Source organism: Vulpes vulpes, chromosome 3 (genome assembly GCF_048418805.1).
Source record: "Vulpes vulpes isolate BD-2025 chromosome 3, VulVul3, whole genome shotgun sequence".
NCBI classification, from domain to species: domain Eukaryota; kingdom Metazoa; phylum Chordata; class Mammalia; order Carnivora; family Canidae; genus Vulpes; species Vulpes vulpes.
Window position 1 is genome coordinate 142097755 of NC_132782.1, and position 26716 is coordinate 142124470.

A 26716-nucleotide genomic window follows, 5' to 3' on the forward strand; every position below is an offset into this window, starting at 1 on the left:
ATCATATCTGAATTTTTTAAAGATTTTATTTATTTATTTATGAGAGACACAAAGAGAGAGGTAGAGCCACAGGCAGAGGGAGAAGCAGGCTGCATGCAGGGAGCCCGACGTGGGACTTGATCCTGGGACTCCAGGATCATGCTCTGGGCCAAAGGCAGGCACTAAACTGCTGAGCCACCCAGGGATCCCATATCTGAAATTTAAAAATAAACATTTATCATGTCTGAAGAAGCTGAAGTAACCAATGATTGAATTAAAAAAGAGACTGGATGGGGAGAGGACTGAATGGGGAAGGGAGCATGAGATAAGCTATAACCCAAATGGTTAAAAATAATAGGCTCTGAGAAACTGGGCTTGGCAGAGATCTTTTCTATTCATTATAAGTTCATTACAATATTTGATATGTTAAAAGGATATGAATTGTTTTATGGACTGAATAGTGTCTCCCCAAAATTCACGTATTGAAGCCCTTAAATGAGGCTGCATTTGGAGATGGGGATTACACAAGGATAAAATTAAATGAGATAATAAAGGTAAGGCCCGGGATCCCTGGGTGGCGCAGCCGTTTGGCGCCTGCCTTTGGCCCAGGGCGCGATCCTGGAGACCCGGGATCGAATCCCACGTCGGGCTCCCGGTGCATGGAGCCTGCTTCTCCCTCTGCCTATGTCTCTGCCTCTCTCTATCTCTGTATGACTATCATAAATAAATAATAAAATAAAAAAATTTAAAAAAATAAAGGTAAGGCCCTAATGCCAATAAGTAATAACTAATCCTAATAACTCATTTTCTTATAAGAGAGACACTAGGGATGCATGCACACAGAGGAAAAGCCATGTTAGGACACAGTGAGAAGGAGACCATGTAAGCCATGGAGAGAGACCTCAGAAGAAACCTCATCTGCTAACATCTTGATCTTGGGCTTCCAGCCTTCAGACTTGTAAGAAAATACATTTCTGATTTTTAAGACACACAGTCTGTGGTATTTTGTTCTGGTAGCCCTAACATACTAATACATGTGTATTAGTTGGATAAAAATTAAAAATATATAAAATAAATTACACAATAAAATCAGTCATTATTTTTCTTACACAGAGCCTATATGAGTCCATAACGCTGTATGGAATGCCAAGGCCTTTTGTTCTTTGCATCAATATGATGAAGTCTTTATTAGCTCATAAAGCAAGGAAAACAATAGTCCATAAGTGTACAAGATAAATAAGCTCAAGGCCGCTTACCCATATCCACTTTCAATAATGGATAATAGATTTTAAAAATACACCCACCAAAGTAAGAAAATAGAAAATAGTTTAAATAGAAAGGAGGAAGTATAGTGAGGAGAGGGCAAACTCATCTATAGAGCTAGATTGACTGAGATTGGATTCTGATTCTACAGCTATTGATTGTGGGATCTTCGGCACATTCTTAATTTATCAAAGATGCAGTTTCTCTACTCATAAAGGAGGGCTAACACCAAGTCTTCCTAACAAGGTTGTTGGAAATGTTATATGAAACCAAATATGTAAACTATTTTTTATGGAGAATGCCACATAGTTAAGGTCTAAATAGTAATTAGCTTTAAAAATTAATAAATAAAAATAGAAACAAAAGAAAGAGCTTTGCCTCAGAATTACCTTTTTGGATTTAGCAAAATAGAAACTAAATTTTTTTGTGATATTTAATAGCAATTATGGCATCAAAAAGGAAACAAAATTACTCCTTTTCTTAAAATATATTTTTTTAGACTGGTAGTATTCAGGCCTAAAACCCCAATCTCTGAATTGGACTACCAATGATCATTCAATTCCCAACTTCTACTTGAGTAATTCTACCTTGCAATGGAAAGGAATTATAATAAATCTCTTTACATTATTTCCTATGAAGTCTTTCTCTATCGCTCCATTGATATATTTTGAATTTGAGAAGAGAATTTTACATAGACCTTATAGATTTTTATAGGGTTGCATAAATGGGAACCAGAGCTAAGACTTGACACTCAAGCCAGTTACTATAAGTGTGAACAAGTGCTCACAGGAAGTGCCCTATAAAATTACATTGGATTATATTGGATTCAAGTAGTAGGATCTTGTTGCAGTAGATCTCTGAAAAAAGGCTAATAAAACTAGTGGAGTACAGTGGTTTACAGCAGGATCTACATGCACTTTAAAGTCATTTTATTTCCTTAAATATCTGAATGACCTGTGTTGTTGAAGCCAGGAATAATTTACCGTGGAACTATATTTACATTTTCCATGAAGTGCATAAGGCCATGGAATGGAGAAATAAGGCATAAAGATTCTTGTTTCGGTAGATATTTTGGTTGATGATTTTCAGACATCATTCATTCAAAATATTTATTGAGCAATGACTTTGTTCCAGGAACTATAATATAAACATGCCTCATACATAGATTTATACAAGAAGCAGATAAACTAATAATCATAGTGCATTAATCCACACTCTTTTGGAATGCACTTTCCTCAATTTAAATCTTAGCAGTCTATTTAGTTTTGAAGGCAACGGGGACTATTTGAAGATGTTTACAAGGGGATGATTATAATTATGGAACATGGCCACCCAATGCCTACTAAATAAATTAAAAACTCTTTAGCATATTGTAATTGAACTTTATGATCTGTTCCCTCATCTCCCATTCACATTTCCCCAGCTTTATATTCTTTCCCAAAAAGGGCATTGCATTACATATCTTGCTTTCACGTCTTTGTGCAAACCGCCTGGCCTACTGAGCTATTTTCCCCCTTCTCTTGCAAGAATCAGTGAAGTCCTACTCCTCCTCATTCATCCAGACTAAACTCATGTGTCATCTCCTTAAAAAAAATCTTCCCTGACTCCATTGTTTTTGCCTGCTCTGCCATGTTCAGTGAGTCACTTCTAAATCTGGTCCCACAAAACTTTGGGGCTATTACTATCAACACTCATCACATCACCCTGCAATTATCGAATCACATGTCTAGCTCTGCAGACAATGAGGCAAAGGCTCTTATTAATCTTTTTGTCATAACACAATATCAAGGACACAGGCACTCAAAAATGTGTTTGAATACTTGTGGTTGGAACGAGGAAAAGGTGGGGATGGTTGTGGAAATGTACACACATTTTATATCTTTGTTTACAGTATTAGATGACAGCACCATAGAATTGAGTTATTCTCCATAAGTAACAGAGAGCCATTAGGACTTTTAAACAGATCTGTAATACATCAGATTCATGGATTCATTGTTCTAGCAATTAGATATGAGACTAGGCTAAGAATAACGTTTGTCAGTCACTGACTTGATGGAGTAGATGCTGTCAATTGAGCTAGCTAGTAGTCTAAAACTTCGTCATTCCCCTTGCACCAGTGCAGCCTGTATACACACAAATGGCTGGAATAGTTGTTAATACGATGAAACACGTAAGCCCTTGAGTACCTCTCTTCATCCATAACTCCTCTGTCATCCCATTGTCTCCCCTGGGACCCCCTTCCCGCCAGTAAGTCAGCAACCACAAAGTTTATATCATGCTCAGCAAAGAAACTCCAGAATTCTGTTTCAGAGCCCTGGCAGCAACAGTTCTGAGCAATTGATGCCCCTAACCTCCCCTCTGTTAAATATTTTAACTATCACTCCTAGTTATATAAGTAATTCTGACAACAAAGTACTGGATTGGGGGTAACAGCTAAGCATATGTGGAGGGTTATTGTAACAGCATAAGTAAGTGATAATAACCAAACTGACATCTCCAGTGAGGTGGAGGATGTGAAGTTACAGCTGAGATTCAGTTCCGGGTGAGGTAAGAAAGTATTAAATTCCCTAAACTTAAGGAAAAAGCATTCAAAAGGTTCAGAATGGGGCAGAAGCTCAGTAAATAGGAATGGGATACATTATGTCTTCCTAGATTAGCAACTTGTCAGAATGTTAAAATATCAGGACAAAGTTTCTAGAATAATTATAATTTTAGAAAGGGTCCTTGAGTATGAAATGGGGGCAACATTACACATACGGGGATGGAGTAGCAAACTACTTTGGGATAAATTCTGAGTTCTCATGAGAAGAAATATCCATTTGTAGATACAAATAAAAATTTTCTCTGTTGTAGAAGTCAGTAAGAGGGAAAAAATATACTAACTTAAAGAGTTAGAACTGCCTTTCCAAATAATTGAATACATAAGAGTCTTTTTTCAATATGTATTGCCTTGACCAAGAGATATAATTGCATGTACAATATATGGACTGAATCATGAACAATTTAATATTGAATATAGACATGACTTAGTATAATTCTTGTTATTTTTTCCTTTTCATTAATATGAATGGTCTAATATAATTGATATCACTATTCCAGTCATACTGACTCAAAATGTGAAAATCACTTTGGATTCTTTCTCCTTCACCTCTCATATCATCAGTTACCAGATCTCACAAATTCTACCTCATATATTTTTTAAAAGTCTATGACCAAATAGACACAGTTTTCTATTTGGTCTATGACCAAATTCACACAGTTTTCTGAATTACTGTGTAAATTTATACATCTTCCTATGTTTCCTGACCTGTTGTAATTATATTCTGGGCAAAAGCGTTTATGATAGGTCACATTTATTCTGATTACTTTTGGTCACAGAGCAGGCTCATTTTGCTAATTAAGTTTCAGCTGATATAATAACTCACTTCTAAGCATTTACCATTTAAAAGTCTCCAGCCCTTGTTGGAAGGATCAAGTGGTAGTTTTAGGGGTAGGGAGACATAGGGTCAGTATCTTTACCTAGTATTGGTTTATGCCTTTCTCAATTTCCTAAATTGGCCAAAATGTCTGACCTCTCCCAGTTGGATCTGGGAGTGGGGAGAGATAAGTAATAAAAAAAAAAAGATTCTACTTGACTGGTACAAGATTATACTTAACTTGTAATCTGTCTCAGGTGGCTTATGATGATTGCAATTTCAGGCCATTATTTTGGTGGGGCATTGTTTTAGACTCTTTACAGAACCTTCTATTGCAAAACCTCAATAGAAAATCATTTGGTGTGAGTAATGTCCTTCTGGCTGTGCCCACTGTTGATTCCCCACTATATTCAAAGGCCCAGGATGGTATCTTTGCCCCTCCAGGTAGTCCTGTTAGTGGGACTACTTGTTAGAGGCAAACCAGGCCAGCTTGGCTCTGATGGAGTTAGCCATCCCAAAGCAGCCCTCTTTATCATATCCTCTCCATCTCAAACTCTTCTAGCCTTTGCCATGTACCTTTAGAAATTTCTCAGTAAATCTGTTTTTGCCCCCGAAGACCCTATCCTTATGTCAAGTTCTCTAACTATTTTGGCTGAAAACCCTCAACCTTGGCTTATGTTGGAGAGAAAATACCCCTTCTTGCTTCATGAGAGAATGTAGAGCCTACTGACAACAGCCTCCAAAGGAATACTACTATTCAGTCATTTCAACCTGACTTTCACACTTCAAGGCAGATAAAGAGTTCATGTTAGTAGAACTATCTCCATAATCTTGTAGCGTGGGTTATGCTACCTTCCCTTATTTGTTACATTGTTCTTACACTTTGCTCAAAAACTCTCAAGACAAAGAATCCCATTTAAATATCTGATTACAAATATATGTCTTTCTCACTAAGTAGATTAAAAACTTAGAGTCAGAAAACAAGGCAGTATGGAGTGCTGGTTAGAAGAACACACTGGGGACACATGTGCTATGGTTGAAATCACTGTCCTATTACTTACAGATGGGAGACCTTGACCACCTAATTTTCTCTTGGATGTGGTTTCTTCCATTAAATGGGGCTAAGAAACCCACCTTATAACAATAGATGTCCTTTATTGAGACTTTACTCACATACCTTTTATTTAGCCTTGTGTGAAAAACAAATGCAAATTCCCTTACATCTATTGTCTCATTTTTATGAGATGGGATTTATTTCCTCCCACTTACTGATGATACTTATATATTTATATATGTTTAATTAACATGCCAAATTTAGATGGTTATTAATTATACAGAAATGGCAGAGCTGGGGATATAGAAATACAGTAGATGTTCAGTTAATATTTATTAAGTAAAATAAATATTTCTCATCATAATTATACAGATGAGGAAATTGCTACATAAATATTTAATTAATTACCCTGTTTCACAAATCTGTTATACATGTTTTCAGACTTATATAGCTGGGTTTCTTAAAGAATATTCTTTGAGAGTCAATGGCTGACTCCAAACTCCATTGAAATGCAATTGCAAGCTCATTAACACACATAAACATTTAAATATATAATGGGTTGCTTCCTAGGTTTTTGAAGCAGGAGATATAGATTCATTTTGTCTAGTTATTTTACAAATGTATGGGATACAGTAAAGCTATAATACAGCCTTTGTGATTAATTTTATTTAGTTATTTATGTATTAGTTTTTAGAACAGGATGTAATAAAAAACTAACGTGGATGGTTGACTTAGTTTACTCACAATGCCCATTAGTATCACATGGCCAATACTGTTTAGGGGACTTGCCCTGATAGGATGTTTTTCTATGATTTAACGTATAATTTTCTCAAAGAGAACAAAAGTAGCCTCATATTCATCCTGTTCAATTAATTTGTGTGGAATTATAAATAAATTATAAACTTGCTAAGTTTCTGGTTTGACAGAATAGAAAGTCTAGGACATTGGCCTAAAAAATAGCAATATACTCAATGAGAAATCTCAAATAATAAATATCAAATAATAAATCCATTGAATTATTTGCTTCATTCAATAATATATATTAGGTAAATAGTATATGACAGGCACTTTCCTAACCCCCAATTTAGTGCAAGAGCATATTAAATTTTCCTAGTTTTTTTCTCCTAGTTTTAAATATGTGAATTAAGAAGACAAAATAACTGGATGTATGGAGCATAATTCCTACTAGAAAAAAAATAAGCTATAAAAACTCAACAAAATAAGTAAAAGAAACAAAGTACAGGGGTATAGATTATCGACATGAATTGCTATATTTTTAAGAAGGTAGCCAAGGAAAGCTTTCAAAGAAAAAAAAGAGGATATACAAATAATGACCTAAAGGAAATGAGGGGGAAAGTCATCAAGTACTTAGGGGCAAAGAGCATCTCAAGCAGTTCGAAAAATAAAAACAGTCAACATTGCCGCAAGACTGGTGTTTGGGAGAATGACAAGGGGGCTGGTAAGCAGAAATCTCAAAGGAAACAAAATGGTATAAAGAGAAAGTGGTCAGAAATGTGGACAAAAAAAGTGACAGGAAATGATGGAGGGAAAATCATATTGGGCCCTATAAGACATGATAAAAATGTTGGCTTTTACTTGGAGTGAGATTAGAAGATACTGGAAAGTTCTTGCAGAGTAAGCCCATTATATATTATGGGTTTATGAGTTGACTCTGACTACCAGGAGGAGACTGAAAAAGGATAAGAGCAGAAGAATCAAGGATAATGGAAGAAAGCTATTGCAAGATTGAGTAGAGGGAAGATCTGATGTGATGGTTGCCAGACTTACATTAGTTCATCTAAGCAGGAGTGGAGCTATTGAAAAGTCATCGAATTCTGGATATTTAATATAAAGCTGGTGGAATATGTCAAAGTATTAGAAGCAGAGTCTGAGAGAAAGAGAAGAGTTGAAGATGACTCAAAGAACTCTAACCAACACAGTTTGAAATGTTGGAATTGCTATTATATGAGATGGGATAGATTGGAAGGAGAACAAGTTTGGGCAAAGGACTAAAGCATGGATTTGAGTAGGCTTAATGTGAGTTACTCCTTACAGAGTAAAGTGGAAAACCTTAGTTGACCAATGGAGATTGAAGTCTGGAATTCCAGAAAAATTCAACAGTACAAATAAATATATTCGAGAAACTAAAGCAGATTGATAGTATTTAAATTCATAGGTCTTGTGCACTGCATTCCATACTCTCTCGTACAAATAAGATCTTTACTTTTGCAGACAAGCATACTGAGTTCATCTATCTAAATACATATTAAATGCAAATATACACATACATATGTTCCATCTTTGTTATACATCAGTTGAAATACATGTATCTTTTCTCAAGAAGGCAGATGCAAGATTGTTTATAACAACATTAGTTATAACATCCCAGACTAGAAACAACTCATATGTCCAACCTAGGTAGAAAGGGTAAACAAATTCTGGTGTATGTGAACAATGAAATACTATAGAGTAATGGGAATAAATGAGCTACAAATACCTACAGTAATGTAGATAAATATCACACATATAATGTTGAACCAAGGGAATCAGACTAAAAAAAGCATATATTGTACTTTTGCATTTATACAGGATGGAAAAAAAGTGTTAGATGTCAAAATGGTGATTAACATTGATGGCTTGTGACTTGAAGGGACTAGGGCACAAGGGGAGGTTCTGAGGTGCTGATTTTGGTCTTTTTCTTCAACTTAGTGCTGGTTACATCATTGTATTCACTTCTGGAAAAATCACCAAATGTGGACACTTTATGATTTGTGTATTTTTTATTTTTCATGTTATATTTCAAATAAAATGTTTACTTAAAGTATCTTTATTGGCCCCATTTCTCCTTCCAGCTACTAATGCTGGAAAAGACACAGTAGAGGGAAAACCTGGCATAGAGAGAGAAAAACATTATTAGAGGGGTGTCCATAGATGAGAAGAGATGGAAAACAATATACAAGAAGAGAATTTGGCCACTTCTAGGTGCATGGGTAGACTGTGTCTGGAAAAAAATGACATAGCATGGGCACAAATGCAGATAGGAAAGTGGTTACTTGTTGTAGTAAGAGAATTCAAATATCTCTATTGATTGCATCTTTCAGAATCATGATTAAATCAGGTGAGAGTTAAGATTCGAAAATAAATGTTGGAAATTTAAGATGAGTGAAGGTAAAATATAATCATTTTGGAGAGTAGGAGATTAGTTTACTGGGGAAATATTGTAAGAATGTTGGACCCATATGATTTTAGTGTTCAAGAAATTGAAGTGAGCCTCAGTGTGTGTGTGCATATGTGCACATGTGCATGGACATGTGTGGCAGTATGTGTATATATTTTTCAGCAATATTCAACCACAACTGATATGAAAGCTAGAAAAATGGATTTAACCAGGATTATTGTTTAGCATACTGGATAAGACAGAGTGAGAGAAGGGCAAGAGAACTGAGTATATATGCAGGTGAATGCATTTAATGATTGAACATAGAATTTAATCTACATAAAGTTAGATATGAGGACATGAATGAAGTAAGTGATAGTGAAAGGTTACTAAGATCATAGATTATGATCTTCAAAGCCATACAAATGGCATAGAAGGCTTTTAAGGCTTGAGGTACAAGAGGCAGTGAGATAAAAGGATAAGAAGTGATAGGAAAGGGATCCCTGGGTGGCGCAGTGGTTTGGCGCCTGCCTTTGGCCCAGGGCGCGATCCTGGAGACCCGGGATCGAATCCCACATCGGGCTCCCGGTGCATGGAGCCTGCTTTTCCCTCTGCCTGTGTCTCTGCCTCTCTCTCTCTCTCTCTCTCTATCATAAATAAAAATAAAAATAAAAAAAGTGATAGGAAATTAAAATTTAAAATATGGAGTGTTGGTACTTAACATTGGAATGATAAGGTCAAGTGTAATGTCATGGGAATAAGCAAAAAAGATGACACCACAGGAATAGAAAAAGAAAAAAAAATCTTGGAGACCAGAATTTTGGTAAAGTCATCTATGTTGATTATAATTTGATAAAATTATGCATTTATAATATTAAAATTATCATGAGTGATGAGAGAAGTAGAGTCAAAAATAACAATGACCTGGGAGTTAAGTGTTGAATATTAATTTTTAGAAGTGGACATATACAATGGATGTGTGTGTGGACTTAGCATTTTGTATTTTGTAGTGGCTGGGTGAGAAGTAACAATACATATTTCAATTTATTTTTTTAATTCATGTTGTTATTTAGTTTTGAGAGCTGAAATTTTTTTACTCTATGTTAAGCTTAAGTCCTTTTCTGTGGTTATGTTTATAAGGGAAATTTCATTTCAATTGAATATGACAAGTTTATATAAATGTGAAGTCCATGAAACAAGGATTGCTTGAAAGGGTACAGAATATATTTTTAAATAAAGATAATAGTTGATTTTTCTCCTAGAACAGGAAGAATTTAAAGATAATGAGCAAGAAAATCAGATAAATATGTAGGAACACAGTTTGCTTCTCTGATCTGACCACACAATGAAAAATACCTTAAAAATGTCCTTAAAATATTTAGATATTTTTCCTTAGCATATATTTGATTTTGCAAGCTTAGTTTTATGAGTTTTTGTGAAATAATTAAGGCGACTTAAATAGACTTAGTTGCTTTATCTGATCATAATATCCTTGTAAATATACATGTTCAAACAGTATTCCAACGTTTTTACATATTATACTGAGATGTGCAAATTTATATAAAATGTAGACTCCTCCAGAACAGTTGAAATACAGTACTTATTTATCCCCAAGGTCTTTCATAAGAAACAATGAAAGACTTCTGTGCATGTTTAATGAATTTTTAAAAACTTCAACTTTGTATAAAGTTTATTAAATCCCCTTTCCACTTTAGTTATTTTTGTGTTACAGAAGTCATTTCAAGGTTCTCTAGTGATCTAAAGAGGTGCCTCCAGAACGCTGCAGGTTGACAAAGGCAAAATTAGTACAATTCTTGGCTTTCATTTCAGTCTCTGCAGCCCCCCTTTCATATGTTTTATATATTGGGATTCTTCTTAAGGTTATGTTGGAAACAATAGTTTTTATTGATGAAAAGAGTAATGATGATGAATACCTGATAAACAGAAATGGGCACTAGATCCCGCGATATGTTTTGTCTATATAACTATTCTACATACAGCACAAGTAAATTACATTTAATCACTTATTTTTTATTTCTCCTCCTTATACGGCAAACTTCAAAGGGCAAAGATTTTAATCTGTTTTTCTCAAAGTTTATCCTAGCACCTAGAGCTGTTTTTGACATATATTAACTGCTCCATAAGTATTTGTTAAATAAATGGATATGGAGACAGAAGCATATGCAATTCTTAATCTTTCAACATTTCCCTTGCTTCCTTTAGGAAAAAAGATAAATAAAAGGGGCAGGTACTGCTACTTCAATTGTGAAGAACAAAGGAGATATGTGTAGAAATTCCATAAACTGTTGATCACTCTCCCTACTAAGCATAAACTATAAGGCACAATTATTAGATAAAATAATTAGTTTTCATTAGCTCAGCATTAAAAGGCACAAAAAATAATACACAAATAAAGTTGGTGGTGGTATTTCTTTTCTGGTAACCTCAATCATCACGATAATTTTGGGTGAAGGGGTAATCCATGAAGAGATGGGACAAAAATCTTGCAGTGGACATTGGCATATAAAGGTGCTATAGTTTTACAAGGGAAACAGAAGGGGCCAATAATAACAAGACAAAGGCAAAAATGAGACCTGAATTCTCTCTTGACCTCAACTAAGATCAGGGTATATTGTTCCAACCAACTGGAGTAATTTTTTTTTTAAAGATTTTGTTTTATTTGAGGGAGAAAGAGGGAGAGCGAGCACACATAATGGGGAGGAGTAGAGGAGAGAGAGTTGTAAGCAGAGGAGGCTGAACATGGAACCCTAGATGGGGCTCAATTCTGTGACTCTGAGATCTAGACCTGAACTGACCAAGAGTCAGAGGCTTAGCCTACTGTGCCACCCAAGTGTCAATGGGGTAAATTTTAATAACTCTAATGTTACCACATATAAAACAATAATTTTATAGAATACACTGGTACCCAGGAAATGCTTTTTCTAGAGGAAATCAGACCTTTAGACCATGATTATTATATTAATAATTACATACTCTCTATCAGAATTTGTATTAGGCATTTTATATACATTATCTGATTTAACTGTCATAACAGCTCTAAGAGTTTCAAATTATTTTTCTCATCAAGCTGCAAAGAAATGAATGGGTTTGTGCACTGACCCAAGCAAAATGCAAAAGATTTGAAATTTCAATCTCACCTTCTCTAGTTCTAAATGTGTGTTCATTCCACTTTGGAAAATGAAGCCATATCCCAGTAAAAAGTAGGTGGAAATAATTTGACAGAGCAATAAAAAGTGATTTAAAAAAATCCCAAAACCTGTACTACCAATAAAGCCCCTGTTATAAGGAAGCAGCATTTTTGCACACAATTAGCCACTCAGAATACCACTAGAATTCAGATAAGTGAAAACTAAGAAAAATAGGGCCTCATAGTTCTGTTTACTTAAATAGGTAGTTATCTTCTTATACTGTAAGTCAGTCACCTTTAACTCCTACTTTTGTTGTCTTCATAAAGTTTCAGTTGAAGAAAAATGCCCTGACTTGCTGGATAAATACAGTAAAGCCACAAGAGATTTATCCTCTCTTTCATGCTAGAAACCACACAAAGTTAACAAGGGAAATTAAGTCCCAAATCTGCCATAATAAAAGTAAGGGACTTGGAAAAACTACATAACTAAAAATGTATATTATAAAAAGTAGCCAATATTAGATTAGATAAAATTCACCTTCAAAGTAAGTGGCCAATTTCAGGAGGCATTTAGCAAAAATATTGAGTTGAAGTGCAGGGACAGTGTCCTTATTCATATAACCTAACTGTTGAGAAACCTGTAGAGACAGAGTTAGAAGAAAAACTTTTCCTGGATCTGATTCAGTTCAGAGAGACACAAAGAACCTTAGAGTGCCATATGTGAAGGGAGCAGTCTGTCTCTGTGGACTCTATGAATTTTAAAGTCTAAGAAGCTACCACTTCCTCATCTGTTATTGGAAAATACTGCAAATGGCTAGTTTGGAAAACAGCAATTCATTCAATTATGAATAATTAAAAGAATATGGCACAACCTCCTTGCAAAGATCACAATAATTGAGAAAGAGAAGCAACACTTCTCAATAGATAAGAAAAAATTCTACGGGAAGATGTTGCCACACAGCAGATAAAAACTATAAATAAACATTTCGCTATTAATGCTGTGCACGATGTCCAATCAACCAGGCCACTAATGATTTAGTGTCAATAGTGATAAGATTTATCTCACTGTTCATAACTAGTCATACAGTGGTATTTTTTCTCTAGGGTGTTAAGTCTGAACACCTGATGCATTCATCTTGTATAATCATGGAGAAATATAAACACTGGGATATTTGGACGGAACCCAAATGTAGATCTCAGTTTATGTCTTATAAGTAAAGCACCTAACTCTGAACTTTCCTCATCATTTTTAAAGCTGGGAGAAAACCAGCTGTTTTGCTTAGATGGCAATCATTTACATGGTTATTGGGTGTTCTCGAGCAAATTTTTCACAGTGGGAGACTTTTTACAGATAAGAAATTCATCAGTGATAGAGGAAAAGATTGCAAAAACGGTCTAGTTAAATGTTATTATGGGGAAATTGCACATTCTGTCTATTTAAACATTATTGCTTTGTTTTGGAGTATAGGTTCAAATAAGCTTTAGAATATAAAATTTCCAAGAAGTCATTTTCTTTAAGAAACTAGCTAGGTTAAAAATAAACTTTTGTCAGCAGAAAAACTGTTTAGCTAACTGTTTGTAATCCTTAGCTGGAGAAGAGCAGAGGGAATCAAACTCCATCAATTGTGTGATAAATCGCCTGGGCTGTAGAACTTTCAGGCAGAGGGTAGTCATGTGAGAGAAGCACATACGCTAGACAATTATTTTTATCCTTTAAATTAAAGTCATGGGATTGCAGGGTTAGAGAGGTTGAGGTAGAGGGCACCGTCATTAGGTTTGAAAATTTTTTATCTCTTTGTTTCAGTTTTATTTTGATTCAAGCGGTGAATAAATTCAAAAAAAGCTCCTCTTACCCAATCTGCATGGGTGTAAATACCTGAATCCTAGGGAGATGAGTTCAGTTCAGCAGCTTAGCTAATTGAAAAACGTTGACACCCAAATTGACCTGCTTATTTCTTACTTCCGAGGCCACAAGCCTCATATTGGTGGGAGCAGCTGGGGCAGCATATAGAACACATCAAGATGTGTCTGAGCATAAGTAGTTTTTAGAAAAATGAAAAGGTTATAACCATGGATAGATAAATAGCAAATGCTATCATGTAAGAATGGTCAACAGTACTTCAAAGTATTGATGATATTATTTTTCTTTAGTACTTGTATTAAAGTAGCATCTGATTTTAAATAATTAAAAATAGCTTACATATATGTATTTATATACATATAGAATGTATATTTAGTCTATAATTTTGACAAAATTGGCCATAAGCTCTTGATATATTTTGTTATGTTCAATAAATTTGGTTAACTTAAATTTTGACATGTTTTGTAGATTTTAAGTTCCCTCTATTTAACTTTTTTTTGTCATAAATATTGCCATCTTTATTAGTTAACTAAAATTTTGTTTTAAGGGCTTCCATTGAAGTCAATTTAAAATTCTAAAAAAATGAAGTTATAATAGTTTGTATTCTAGATGAAATAATAGTTATGATTATCCTTGTAAAAAGTAAAAATGGCTAGTACAAGATGTAACAAAATAGAGAAGGAAAGAGAAAATAAATGAAACAAGGTAAGACGGAAAGACATCAAAATATAAAGATGTGAAGAGATTTCATTCTTAACACAGCACCTCAAATTTGATTTCAGTATATTCTCTTCCAATCAGTGACATACATGTTCGTATTGTGAAATGTCTCACATTTTAAGAAGAAATCTTAGCTGTAGACAGAGATATGGAATATGTTTTTATCAACTTTCTCTTGCTTATTTGTTACTTTTTAGTTTCCTGTTATGTAGGTCAGAAGTTTGTTTGTTTGTTTGTTTGTTTTCCATCTCTCTCTAGAGCAAAATACTTCTAATTAGCAAACTATACTCATTTTCCCAGTTCCTCTTCTGTGGTTGTTTCTTGAAACTATTGACAATTAGACTTCCATTCCTATCATACCACCCAAACAGTACTTGTCAAAGTTACCAGTATCCCCCAGTTAAATTATTGCACTGGTAATTTTTCAGCTTTTATCCTACTTGATTCATTTGTATATTTGACAAAATAGATAACCTCCTTTTTCTTGAAAAAAATATACTTCGTTTGCTTTCTGGGCTCACTCTACTACTATCGCACTAGTCTCTTTTACTCAGTTCTTTTTCCACTTTTCTCCTATCTACTATTTTCTGTAGGATTGATTATCTCTTCCAGGGTTCAAGTCTCTACTATTAGAGTAGTTAGTACATTTATATTTAGTGTAATATTTATATGGCTGTATTTTCTTTTCTGCATTTGGTTAGTTAAATATTTTCTAGTATTCAATTTGATATTTTTTTCCATTGGTTTTAGTCCTACTTTGATATACGTGTATATGTGTATGTACTTATATATGTACGTATGCTCATATATTGTGATTTTTAATTCTTAACTTACCCAAGCTCTACTTACATTTAATATTAAATGACTTCACATAAAATGTAAGAAGTTAGCAACAGTACAGTTCAATTAAATCTCCTATTCCTAATTTGTTGCATATTTGTATATTCTACATATACTCGTTCAGATTTTCTGTCATTTTCCTGCAAACCACAGAACTTCCTATGACCTTACCTTCTATCTTTTAGTACAATTTTTCCCTTATCTGAAAAGATCTTTTTTTCAAATAAGTGCCATCTTGGTGGGATGTAAAATTCTGGAGAATGACTAATATAAACATATTTTTAGCACTTTAAAGATGTCTTCTTGCCTACATTTCTATTTGATCATAAGTCAACCATAAGATTTATTTTTATTTTTGTTTCCATACAGGTAAGGTATCTTTCATGTACTGCTTTCAAGATATACTTTGGTCTTGCAAAATTTGATTCTAATATGCTTACATATGGTTTTATTTTATTCAGCTTGAGGTATACTAAACTAGAATATGCAGTAATATACATAAATGCTTTTCATAAATTTGGTGATATTTCTTTTGATATTTTTTCTGCCATATTCTCTATGTTTTCTCAATCTTTTTTTGTTGTTTTTGTTTGTTTTTTGTTTTGTTTTGTTTTCTCAATCTTAAGGTTTCATTACATCTGTGCTGGACCACTTTTCATTGTCCCACAAATCCCTCATGCTTTTTTAAATGTTTCCAATATTTTCTGTTTTTTTTCCATTAGATATGATTTTATTGATCCATCTTAAAGTTCACTGACCTTTTATTTTGCAGTATCAGATTTCTGTTAATTCTTTTTGGTCACGTTAAACATGTTTTTTTGTAGTTTTAGAATTTAATATAGTTTCCATTTCCCCAGAAGTTCCCCATATATTTACTTACTATGTCGATTTTTCCTTTAAATCATTAACTATATTTATAATTGCTGTTAAAAAATTCTTATTTGTCAATGTTAATATCTGCAGGAATCTAAAATTTTATTTTTAGTGACTTTTTACTAACTTATAATGGCTCATCTTTTCATGCTTCTTCATATGTCAAGTATGTTATGCTTGACGTCATAGATCATACTTCATAGGTTATCTGGATGATTTTTACTTCCTCAAAGATTATTAATTTTTGTTTTGCCAAGAATCTTGATCTAGTAAAATTTGGTTTTATTCTTTGCTTTACTATGTCCATGTGGTATGCCTGCTCTTTCTTTCTTTCTTTCTTTCTTTCTTTCTTTCTTTCTTTCTTTCTTTTTTCTTTTTCTTTCTTTTTCTTTTAATTATGCGCTTCAATCAAGAACATTGTGCTAATTTGATGACATGGCCTTTTGGAACTTTGAGTGAGTGATCAGCTGCCTCGGTAGATCTAATTCTCATTGGCAAGGTAAGATTTCCATCATTTTCTTCAGTATGTCATGACCTCTGAAATCTCCATTCTGATCTCAGCCCCCTCGCAGCTGCTCTTTATTAGACCTCACTGGAGTCTTACACTATGCATGTGCAACACAGCCCTCAGACAAATAGCACCAGGGAATCCCTCTGCATATTTCTTTGTCTGCCTTCTATGCAACTCCCTACTTTTCGGTAACATGTTCCACAAATTTTGGCTACTTTAGCAAACCTTGATTTTACCTTCTCTGTTCAGCAAGACTGTGACCTTATTAGGCTATAATTCAGAACATACCCTCAGGCAGAAAGTTGGGGTGAACATAAGGTTCAAAATAGTTATACTTTTCTCATGGATCATAGTTCTGTGATGCCTGAAAACAGATCCACATCTTTCGTCCACTTTTATATAGTTTGTATATGAGGGCAAGTCTGATACCAAATACTCTGCTAAGGCTAGAAACCAAAGTCTACACTTCTTACATATCTCGACTTGCAATTGTCTTCCTAGTTAATTTGAATTACTAATCATCACTTACAAATATAGGCATTTGTCTCACAGGTAAAAACAATGCTTTTCTTCCAGTAGCTCGACAAAATCTTGGAGTCATGCTTGACTCTTTTATTCTTTGCATCTAATCCACTAGTAAATTCTAGTTTTACCTTCAAAATATATCCATAATATTTATCCATGGTATAGATTAGCCATCCAATGTTTCCAACATATCTTAACCTCTTTTCTAGACAGAATTACTACAATAGCTTTCAAGCTCGGGTCTTCCTTCTATCTTTGACCCTCTCAAGGTTGCCATTATCTCATACAACATTTTTGTGCTTATTAGGAAAAAAGGTCACCTCTGATCAAAAACTTTCAGTCATTTTTCATCTTACTCAGAAAGAGTTCGCAAGTTCTTGTAGCAGCCTGAGAGGATACAGGAATCCACTCCTTATTATCTTCATCTTCTATCACTCTTCCCTTTTTTAGTCTTCTGTAACACTGGCTTTTTAAATTATACTTGCAGTGAATGAAGTTTATTCCTACCTCAGAGCTTCCTCACAGGGTGTTTCTTTTGGCTAGGACAATTTTCTGAAAATATGTACATTGGCTTCTCCCTAAGTATCACTCTTTCAGTGAGGCTAGTTCTGACCTCTTAATTTAAAACAGTTTTTTTTTTTTCTTCTTCTTCTTATCCCTAACCATAACCTCACCTGGGAATCCCTCTTTCAAAAATCAATTAAATCAAGGGACCAAAATTGTTTAAATAGACTAATAAATTATATTTGCAATAGATTTTTGTCACATATAGTATTTTTTATTATTACTTTTTGCTACAGGAGCTGTACTTCTGCTTTCAGGGAACAACCGTTCACAAAATGGACATTGTCAGTTCTGGAGTCATGTCCAGTGTAATAGACTATTCAGTAGTGTTTTGTAGTTAGCATACCACTATATTGACTGTAAAGCCATCTTTTTTCTTATTTTTCCCAATTCTCAAGTTATATAATTAATTTTATTAACTAGAGACTCTGTAATCTTATATCATTCTATTTTTATTGAAATACTTCTTGCTTTACCATTATGAAAGGACTCCTGTCTGTCTCATGTATAGGCTAAAGTAGGCTCCCTATTTTGATAAGGACAGCCAAGTATCTAAAATATGTATCAATATTAATAATATGTAGACATGCAGAAGCATTAAATTAAGAATTTATTGAGTTCAAATATTAACTATGATTAAACATTGTGGACATTATAAATCTTAATGTAATTTATCTTCTACATTTCTGGTTTTCCACATATACTGTAATTTCTCAAGGGCACATCTAATTCTAATCAGTGTCTGGCACATAGTGTGTTTGGCCTGCAAAAATATATTGAGATACCCACAGGAAGATTACAAGATCTAGGTTTGATTGATAGGAGAAAGAATGATGATAGATTGAGGAATTTAAGGGTGCATTTGCCCATGGCATGACTTAGATAAAAATGTTTCTGAAAGAGTAGATTGCTGTGTAATGTGAAATAAAATTTAAAAAAATAAAATAAGTTGAAAGTGTGTATGGTTTAATACTGTTTTAATAATAGATAGATGCAAAAAGTACAGCCTCATATAAGGACGTTGAAAATACATTAACAGCAACTGTTGTCAGCAATATAAGATAGAGATGAAACATCTAGTCATTTTATATTTTAAAGATATAATAATGGCCAGCTATTGCCACAGACTACCCTCAATTTTTAGGATATGGGCCTGTCCAACATGGCTGCTTGCTTCATCAAAGCATGCATTCTGAGAAGGAATAGAGCTAGTCTCTAATAAGCAGGAAGTTACAATTTCGTGTAATCTAATCATTAAAGTGACATCCTTTACTGTGGACATGGCCACAGGTCTTTCTGACACTGAAGAGTAGGGGCAACACAAGAGTGGAAGCCAAGACATAATGATCATTGTGATGCCCTGCTACAGACTACCTGCCATAGTTATTAACACTGTGTTATTGGTTGCCAGATCATTTGGGCATTATTTTATTATTATCAATTATCTGAATTTTCTTACTATTTCTTAAGTTAACTTGCATCGCCTTCATATTAAAATGTTATCCTTAGCCTTTGTTGAATGTGAATATTTGGAAGGATCCTTCTATCAAAATATGCTACAACTAAGATACACTAAATTTGTAATTTATTCTAAGATGCTGAGTCAAATTTGAAATTTAATTATGGTATCTTTGTTAATTTTGATGGTTAGCCTATTAGACTTTTTCCTCTTTTCCAACTCTTTGTTTACTTAATTGTATTTTAATAGTAATATATGAAGATCATAACTATCTTAAGTATGTAAAACTTGTTTTGCTACCTAATAATTCTGGAATGAGAGAATGAGGACATAACTATATCTTCATGTGTATATGTTTGTGTGGATAGATAGATGATAGATAGATAGATGATAGATAGATCTGTGTTAGTCCAAGTATTAAAACATAACAAATTACTATGTTCATTAATCAGATTTTTTTTTTAAATTCCAAGTTATTTAGAGCTGTCCTTTTCTCTTATAGATTCTTGAAACACAGCTGCTCTATGATATTTTTTTTCTTTACAAACTGGTAATTTTCCTGTATGTTGATTCTACAGCTTCCAGTTATAGAGACATATTTCTAAAAGATTGCTGTGAAAGCCATTGGAGGTGTCTAAACAACGAAAATCCAGTATGCCGAGGTCTTAAAACTGAAGATAACTATTTCATGTGCCAGAACATTCTCTTTGATTCTAATTTGAATATGAGTTCCAAAGGGCTTTTGGCTCTTTTTCACTCTGACTGGGTGTATAGATTTTGAGGGCAAATGCTGTCATATCTCTAGGTTTCTGACTTATTTCTTGATATCTCCTTGTGGTAAAAGCAGAAAGGCTAGTACCTCCCTCTTGAATCTCTCATGAATTATTCAAAAACTATGAGAAAGTATACTCAATCTGACAGGGGTCAGTGATCCTACTCTGAGAACTAGGAAGAAACACAACAGGAAATCAGATTGTTTTTTCTGATTTATCAGTCAAGATCCTCCTGAGAGTTGGCTCATACAGTTTTAGGGGCTGGCAAATCTGAGATTTGTAAGGTAGGCTAGCAGGCTAGAAATTCAGGCAAGAGTTGATAGTATTAGTTGATATTGAGCAGAGTTCCTTGTCTGGGAAACTGTTTCTGTCTAAGCCCTTGAGTTGATGGAATGAGGCACACCCAAATTATTAAAGGTAATCTTTACTTAAAGTCAACTGTTTGCAGATCTTAATCTTGGCTTTTTTTTTTTTTTTTTGAAGATTTTGTGTATTCCTCTGAGAGAGAGAGAGAGCACAAACATGAGGAGGGGCAGAGGGAGAAGCAGAAGCAGAGTCCCTGCTAAGCAGGGAGCCCCAAGTGCAGCTCCATCCCAGGACCTGGAGATGATGACCTGAGCCGAAGGTAGATGCTTAACCATCTGAGCCACCCAGGTGCCCCTGTATATATATATATATATATATATATATATATATATATATATATGGAATTTTATTTCAGGAATCACTTTGGGGGTGCATGGGTGAAGTGGTCAGTTAAGCATCTGACTCTTGGTTTCGGCTCAGGTCATGATCTTAAGGTCATGAGATGGAGTCTGGCATTAGGCTCCGCACTTAGCACAGTCTAAGTTTCTCTCCCCCCTTTCTCTCTGCCCCGTCTCTCCCTTTGTCTCTCTCTCCCGAATAAATCAATAAATCTTAAAATAAAAAGCATCCCTTTGTTCTTTGGCCCCACTCATGTTTGGTAAGGAAAACCCTTTACATATCATGACAAGTTTGGTAAACTTCAAATTAATTATTTCAAAGAGGGTAGATAATTTCCTCTCCCCTCCTTTCCATAAACTATTTTTGCTTGTTTGTTTTTCCTTTTCATAGACTATTTTCTCTACCTGGAGAAATCTCCCTTTCCCTTATGTCCCATCTTTTACTTATTTAACTCCTCATATGTCTCTCAACTGTTAGTTTGCTGTGGAAGCCTTCCTGACCACTGAGTTTAAGGTAAATTCCACTCTCTGTGCCCATCATTTTATATTATGTAGTTCTTACTTAATCACACTATTACAGAGTTTTTGTTTTGTTTTATACTGTTTTATGGATTTTTTTGCATCTGTTTTTGCTTTTAGGTGATGATTTTGTTTTTTCATCTGTCTCCAAGCCCAGTAGCACCTTTTGACTCAGGTAAGAGAGTTCTCTACACTGGACCTATGCTTTAGAAGGCTTCATCCTGGTCTTCCCAAATATGTCCTTTTTTTGCATAAATTGAGAAGCCTGTAGGATCAAGGGGATCTGACTACAGTTTGAGTTTTCTTATCCTCTGACTATCTTCTGGGTACCTAGCAGCTCTAGAATTTCCTGCTCTTGTGCCAGAAGTTTTCTTGTCCTGAAGATGGACCCCTAAACTCAGAGTTGTGGGAAGAAAGTGTGGGTGTGCATGAGGCTTGAGAATGTGATTTGGAATGTCCACATATATGTATTAAAGAAACCTCAGGGTGTGGTAGAGAGGAAGTTTTAGAGAGGAGGTGGAGTAGGGGAACTTGTGTGTGGGAAGTTTGAGAGCTGGAGACCAAAGCCGGGGGCTGACTCAGCAGGCAACCACCATACTTTCAGCTGGAACTCAACAATCCAATAATTCTAAATTCAGAACTGGCCTACCTCTTTTTATGAGGACATATTTGGCAAAGCAAAAGGACAGAGCATATTTTACTTAACACTGACTTATAATTTTTAAATATTTTGACATACTGGTGCTTTGCTTTCCTTATCTATTGTAGATTGTGTGCTCAATGAGAGAAAGGATCCTCTCTACCTTGTTTGCTGCTCTTCTCAGATTTTGGTACATGCCATATAGTGAAGATTTGCCTTATAGCATTTAAATAGGTGAAAAATTCTTGATTAGAAGTTAGGAACACTAAGTTTCTGTTCTTAGGTTTCTTCTAGACTGCTACTTGGCTTTACACACATCATTTAGTCTCTCGTCTTTCAGTTGTAAAATGTAAGAGTTTGAACTTGATTATTGTTGTGATGTATTCCAGAGATAAAACTCATTCACAAAGTTTTCATTAGTATGAAATGATGTGTATTTAACAACAATAATGAAAAAGTAAAAGGTAGAGCAAAGAGAGATAATTATTTTGTTTAAAAAGTGAAAGTGATCGGATTCAACACCTGACACCAATTCTTATAATACCCTGTACATCTCTGTTATACTATTCAGCTTTCAATGATTATTTCTCTAGAGAATCCTAAGAAGGGCAGTGAACCATGTTTAGTTCTCATTTTGCAGATGAAGATGAAGGGCAAGAGAAGAGTGACTATCAGCATCCTTACCAGGAGAACAAAGACTGGTTTTTCTGTGAAAACTTGGTTCTCCTGGTGGCCCATTGGAGGTTGTAAACTGATTACTCCTCAAATTGGAACTGGGAGCTTGCAGGGGGAGCCCTACATGATATTTTTTGTTTGTTTGTTTTCTTATCTATGCATGAGTCAATTTGGAGAACTGTTTCCCAAAAAGCCAAAGCAATAAGATAAATGCCATCTTCATCTTAAAAATATATGCTCTTTACTTTTTCTCTGTTCTACTCAACTATATGTTAACATCCCCATTTGTGTTTAATTTACTTGCTCCAAGAGATATACCTTTACTATATTAAGTATCCATAATCAGCAGCTTATATCTTTCTTTGTGCAGTACAATTTCTCTTTTAGTCAAATTAATGTCTCCATTTACTATTCCAGGGCAGAAAGAACTAATACTTTATTTTACACAAAAGCAAACTGTTCCACTTTCATCAACGTGTCCAGGTTTAATTTCCCTAGACCTAAACCACTCTTCATCTTGTTTGGAGTTTTCTCTTCTTTTTTGGGTTAAAATTGTCAAAACACAAAATGTAAAAATATTACTGAGTTCTAGCATTGACTAGTGTTACATGTGTAATATTAAAATTTATAGGAAATATTTATAAATATTTCTGAATTGCCAACTCTTTTAAATTTTTCATAAAACCAGATACATGCATTTAAGCTATTGCTATATTGATATATTTGTAATGCTAAGTGAAGAGTTATTCAATCCAGATTTATATTTGATTCTTAGCTGAGTGAAAGAATGTTAGATATATGAAGATATATGTGGAATCTTCAAGAATGTCAAGAATGTTCAAATTATCACTTTGCTAAATAAATAAATATTTCAATCAAATAATAGATATTGAATCCTTACTATATAAAATGGTAGCTGAATTGCAGATATACTCAAGAGATAGCCCTGAATTTATGGAACTCCAGTAGAAAGTACCTGACAACCATATGAATTACCATTTTTTTCCCAAAGTTCAGATATTGATTAAAATGATTTTCTAAATTTATAACTAAATATCCTTTAATATTTACATCTGTAGATTTTCCATTTAAATATAGCTACAAATAATTTATAGGAGAGAGACAGAGAGATAGAAAAGAGAGAAAAGCAAATATTTATAGGGTAGTAGTAAGTTAGAATTCAATGGGAGGAATATTTTAACAGTGAATAGAAGTGACTAAGAAGTTTTTTGGTTGTTGTTTTTGGGCTTTATGCCTTAAAACTCTTAGTATTTATAGTCATAGGCTTATTTTTTAATTGAATGGTTACATTATCCAAATGAGTCATTTTTACTTTTTAATTTATGCTTAGGGCTTTTTCTCATTCTCTCTTTGAATTATCTTCAAATGTCAAAAGCAAACTTGTGGGACCAAATTATAGGATCAGTTTTTGTACTTTATGTAATTCCAAGATATTCTGGTGGTAATAAAAGGAAATTTGATACACTCTTATTTCAATTTTATCTTTTATTCAGCATATCAACTTCTCAAGACATTACTTTTTTGCTTTTACTTTTTTTTTTTAATATTGAAGGTATGGTAACTCCATTACCTTTATTATTATTTTTTTAATTTTTATTTATTTATGATAGTCACAGAGAGAGAGAGAGAGAGAGAGAGAGAGGCAGAGACACAGGCAGAGGGAGAAGCAGGCTCCATGCACCGGGAGCCCGACGTGGGATTCGATCCCGGGTCTCCAGGATCGCGCCCTGGGCCAAAGGCAGGCGCCAAACCGCTGCGCCACCCAGGGATCCCTACTTTTACTTTTTTTTTATATATATTTTATTTATCTATTAGAGAGAGAGAGAGAGAGAGGCAGAGATGCAGGCAGAGGAAGAAGCAGGCTCCACGCAGGAGCCCGACGTGGGACTCGATCCTGGGTCTCCAGGATCACACCCTGGGCTGAAGGCGGCGCTAAACCACTGAGCCACCCGGGCGGCCCCCTACTTATACTTTTAAATGAAGTGGATGTGATAGTGATTAAGGTTGGGGTTGAAGTGGCAAGTAGAAAAAAGTTGTTTATGGTAATCCCTTCTGCTAGGACTCTAAACTTATTTCTTACCAAATTGACTTCTTTTCCTAATTGAATTAAAAAAATATATATATAAACAAGCAGACATAATACCACAGAGATATATATACTCAAATATTATTTTTTAATCTTTTTTTTTTATTTTTTGGTGAAGGGAATTTCAGATGAGTGAGAAAGACATGTTTGACCAACATAAACTTATATTAATTTAGTTATCAACACATAATTTTACTTATGTTGAGTAACCCTTAGAAAATTTTACTAGTTAAACCCAGGTGACATTATTAGATATTTTTTTATTTATAAAAATATTACCTATTTTTGAAACTTGACAGCATACTAAGATCCTAAAACAGCATTGCTCCTCACATACAGCCTTGCTTCTGCTCTAGAGAACTATCTCCTTCTTGAGACCTTTAAATCTTCTCACGAAACCTATTAACCCTTTGCACTCTTTATACTTATAAAAAACTTTTCCCTGTTTGCTAATCATTTAAAGCTGACTGACTGATTTATTAGTTAGTACATTAAGGATTATTTCCATTAAAGATGAAGCATTAGTTGCTTGGTCAAAAATGTAACTATCACTTTGGGAGATTAGTGAATTCTTTAAGACCAATGGCAAAAACAACAAACTATACATATGAACTGTATTCTAGTTGATAAAGTTCTTGTCCATGAGGATATGGGTTAACAACTTGAAATCAAAATACACATGTAAGTGGAAGTAAGTGGATGGTGCTGATAAGAACCAGGTTTATCACCATTAGAGTGGGAGCTTACAGATAAGTAAGGGAGGGAAGACTAGATTGTTCCATGAGTTAATGGATTTAGAGATGGAGAAATTAGTATGAACTCATGATTTGTTTAATATAGATACACATAGGATTATATTAAAATATTTATAGATAGGCATATATGCATATGTTATCATACCCACATATATTTCCCTTCTGCGTCAGCTTAGAGTCCCTGAAGTATGGACACTCCATTAGTGATGAGCACACCTAGTGCTCAGACCTTGGTTTCTAATATGATGCTCCAATACAAGGAACCAGGAATTCTTGGGAAAATAACTAATATTAGGACTAAGGAAGGAATTATATAAGATGTGGGAAGATCTTCTAGTGCTAAAGGAAGGAAGAAACGAAGTATTCTACAAAAATATAATGGTGCTATATAAAAGGGACATAAAACCAACCACAAGAACTCCCACTGGATAACAAAATAAAGGATATTGCATTATAACCTAAAGTATAAAATACATAATTAGGAGGCCATACTAATATAAATAAATGGTTGGATTTTAAAAGGGAGAATAGACAAATCTATTGTGTAGAAGTATTACAAATCTATGTAGATAATACTGTGTGCTCAAGGATGTAGAGAATGACTCCCTACTCCCTAAATATATGCTTCACATAGTGATTTCCTTCCAAAAAGTACAGACTGAAGAGAAGAGGAAAAAAACAAAACTTAATTGTGGTGAAAAGTGACTTGCATGACCTCAACTGATAGCAGTTGACATCAATAGTGATTATGTTGATAATACACATCCTTGATATGAATTGAAAAGAATGGCTCTATCTCAATTTGTCTTCTTCCAAAAAACAAAAGAAAACAAAATATAAAACCTGTCTAATCATAAGAAAAGCATCAGAAAAATGCCAATAGAAGGCCATCCTACAAAATACTTAACAAGTACTCTGAAAACTATCAAGGTCATTGAAAACCAGGAAGATCTGAGAAACTATTATAGCTCAGGGGACCCTAAGGAGACATGATAGCTAAATGTACTATAGTATCTTGGAATAGAAAAACAAAGGACATTAGATAACTACTACAGAAATCTGAAGGAATATCTACATTAGTTTATAATAATATATCAATATTGGTTCCTTGATTATGACAAATGTACCATACAAAAGTAAGATGTTAGTATAGGATAAATGGCATGTAACTAT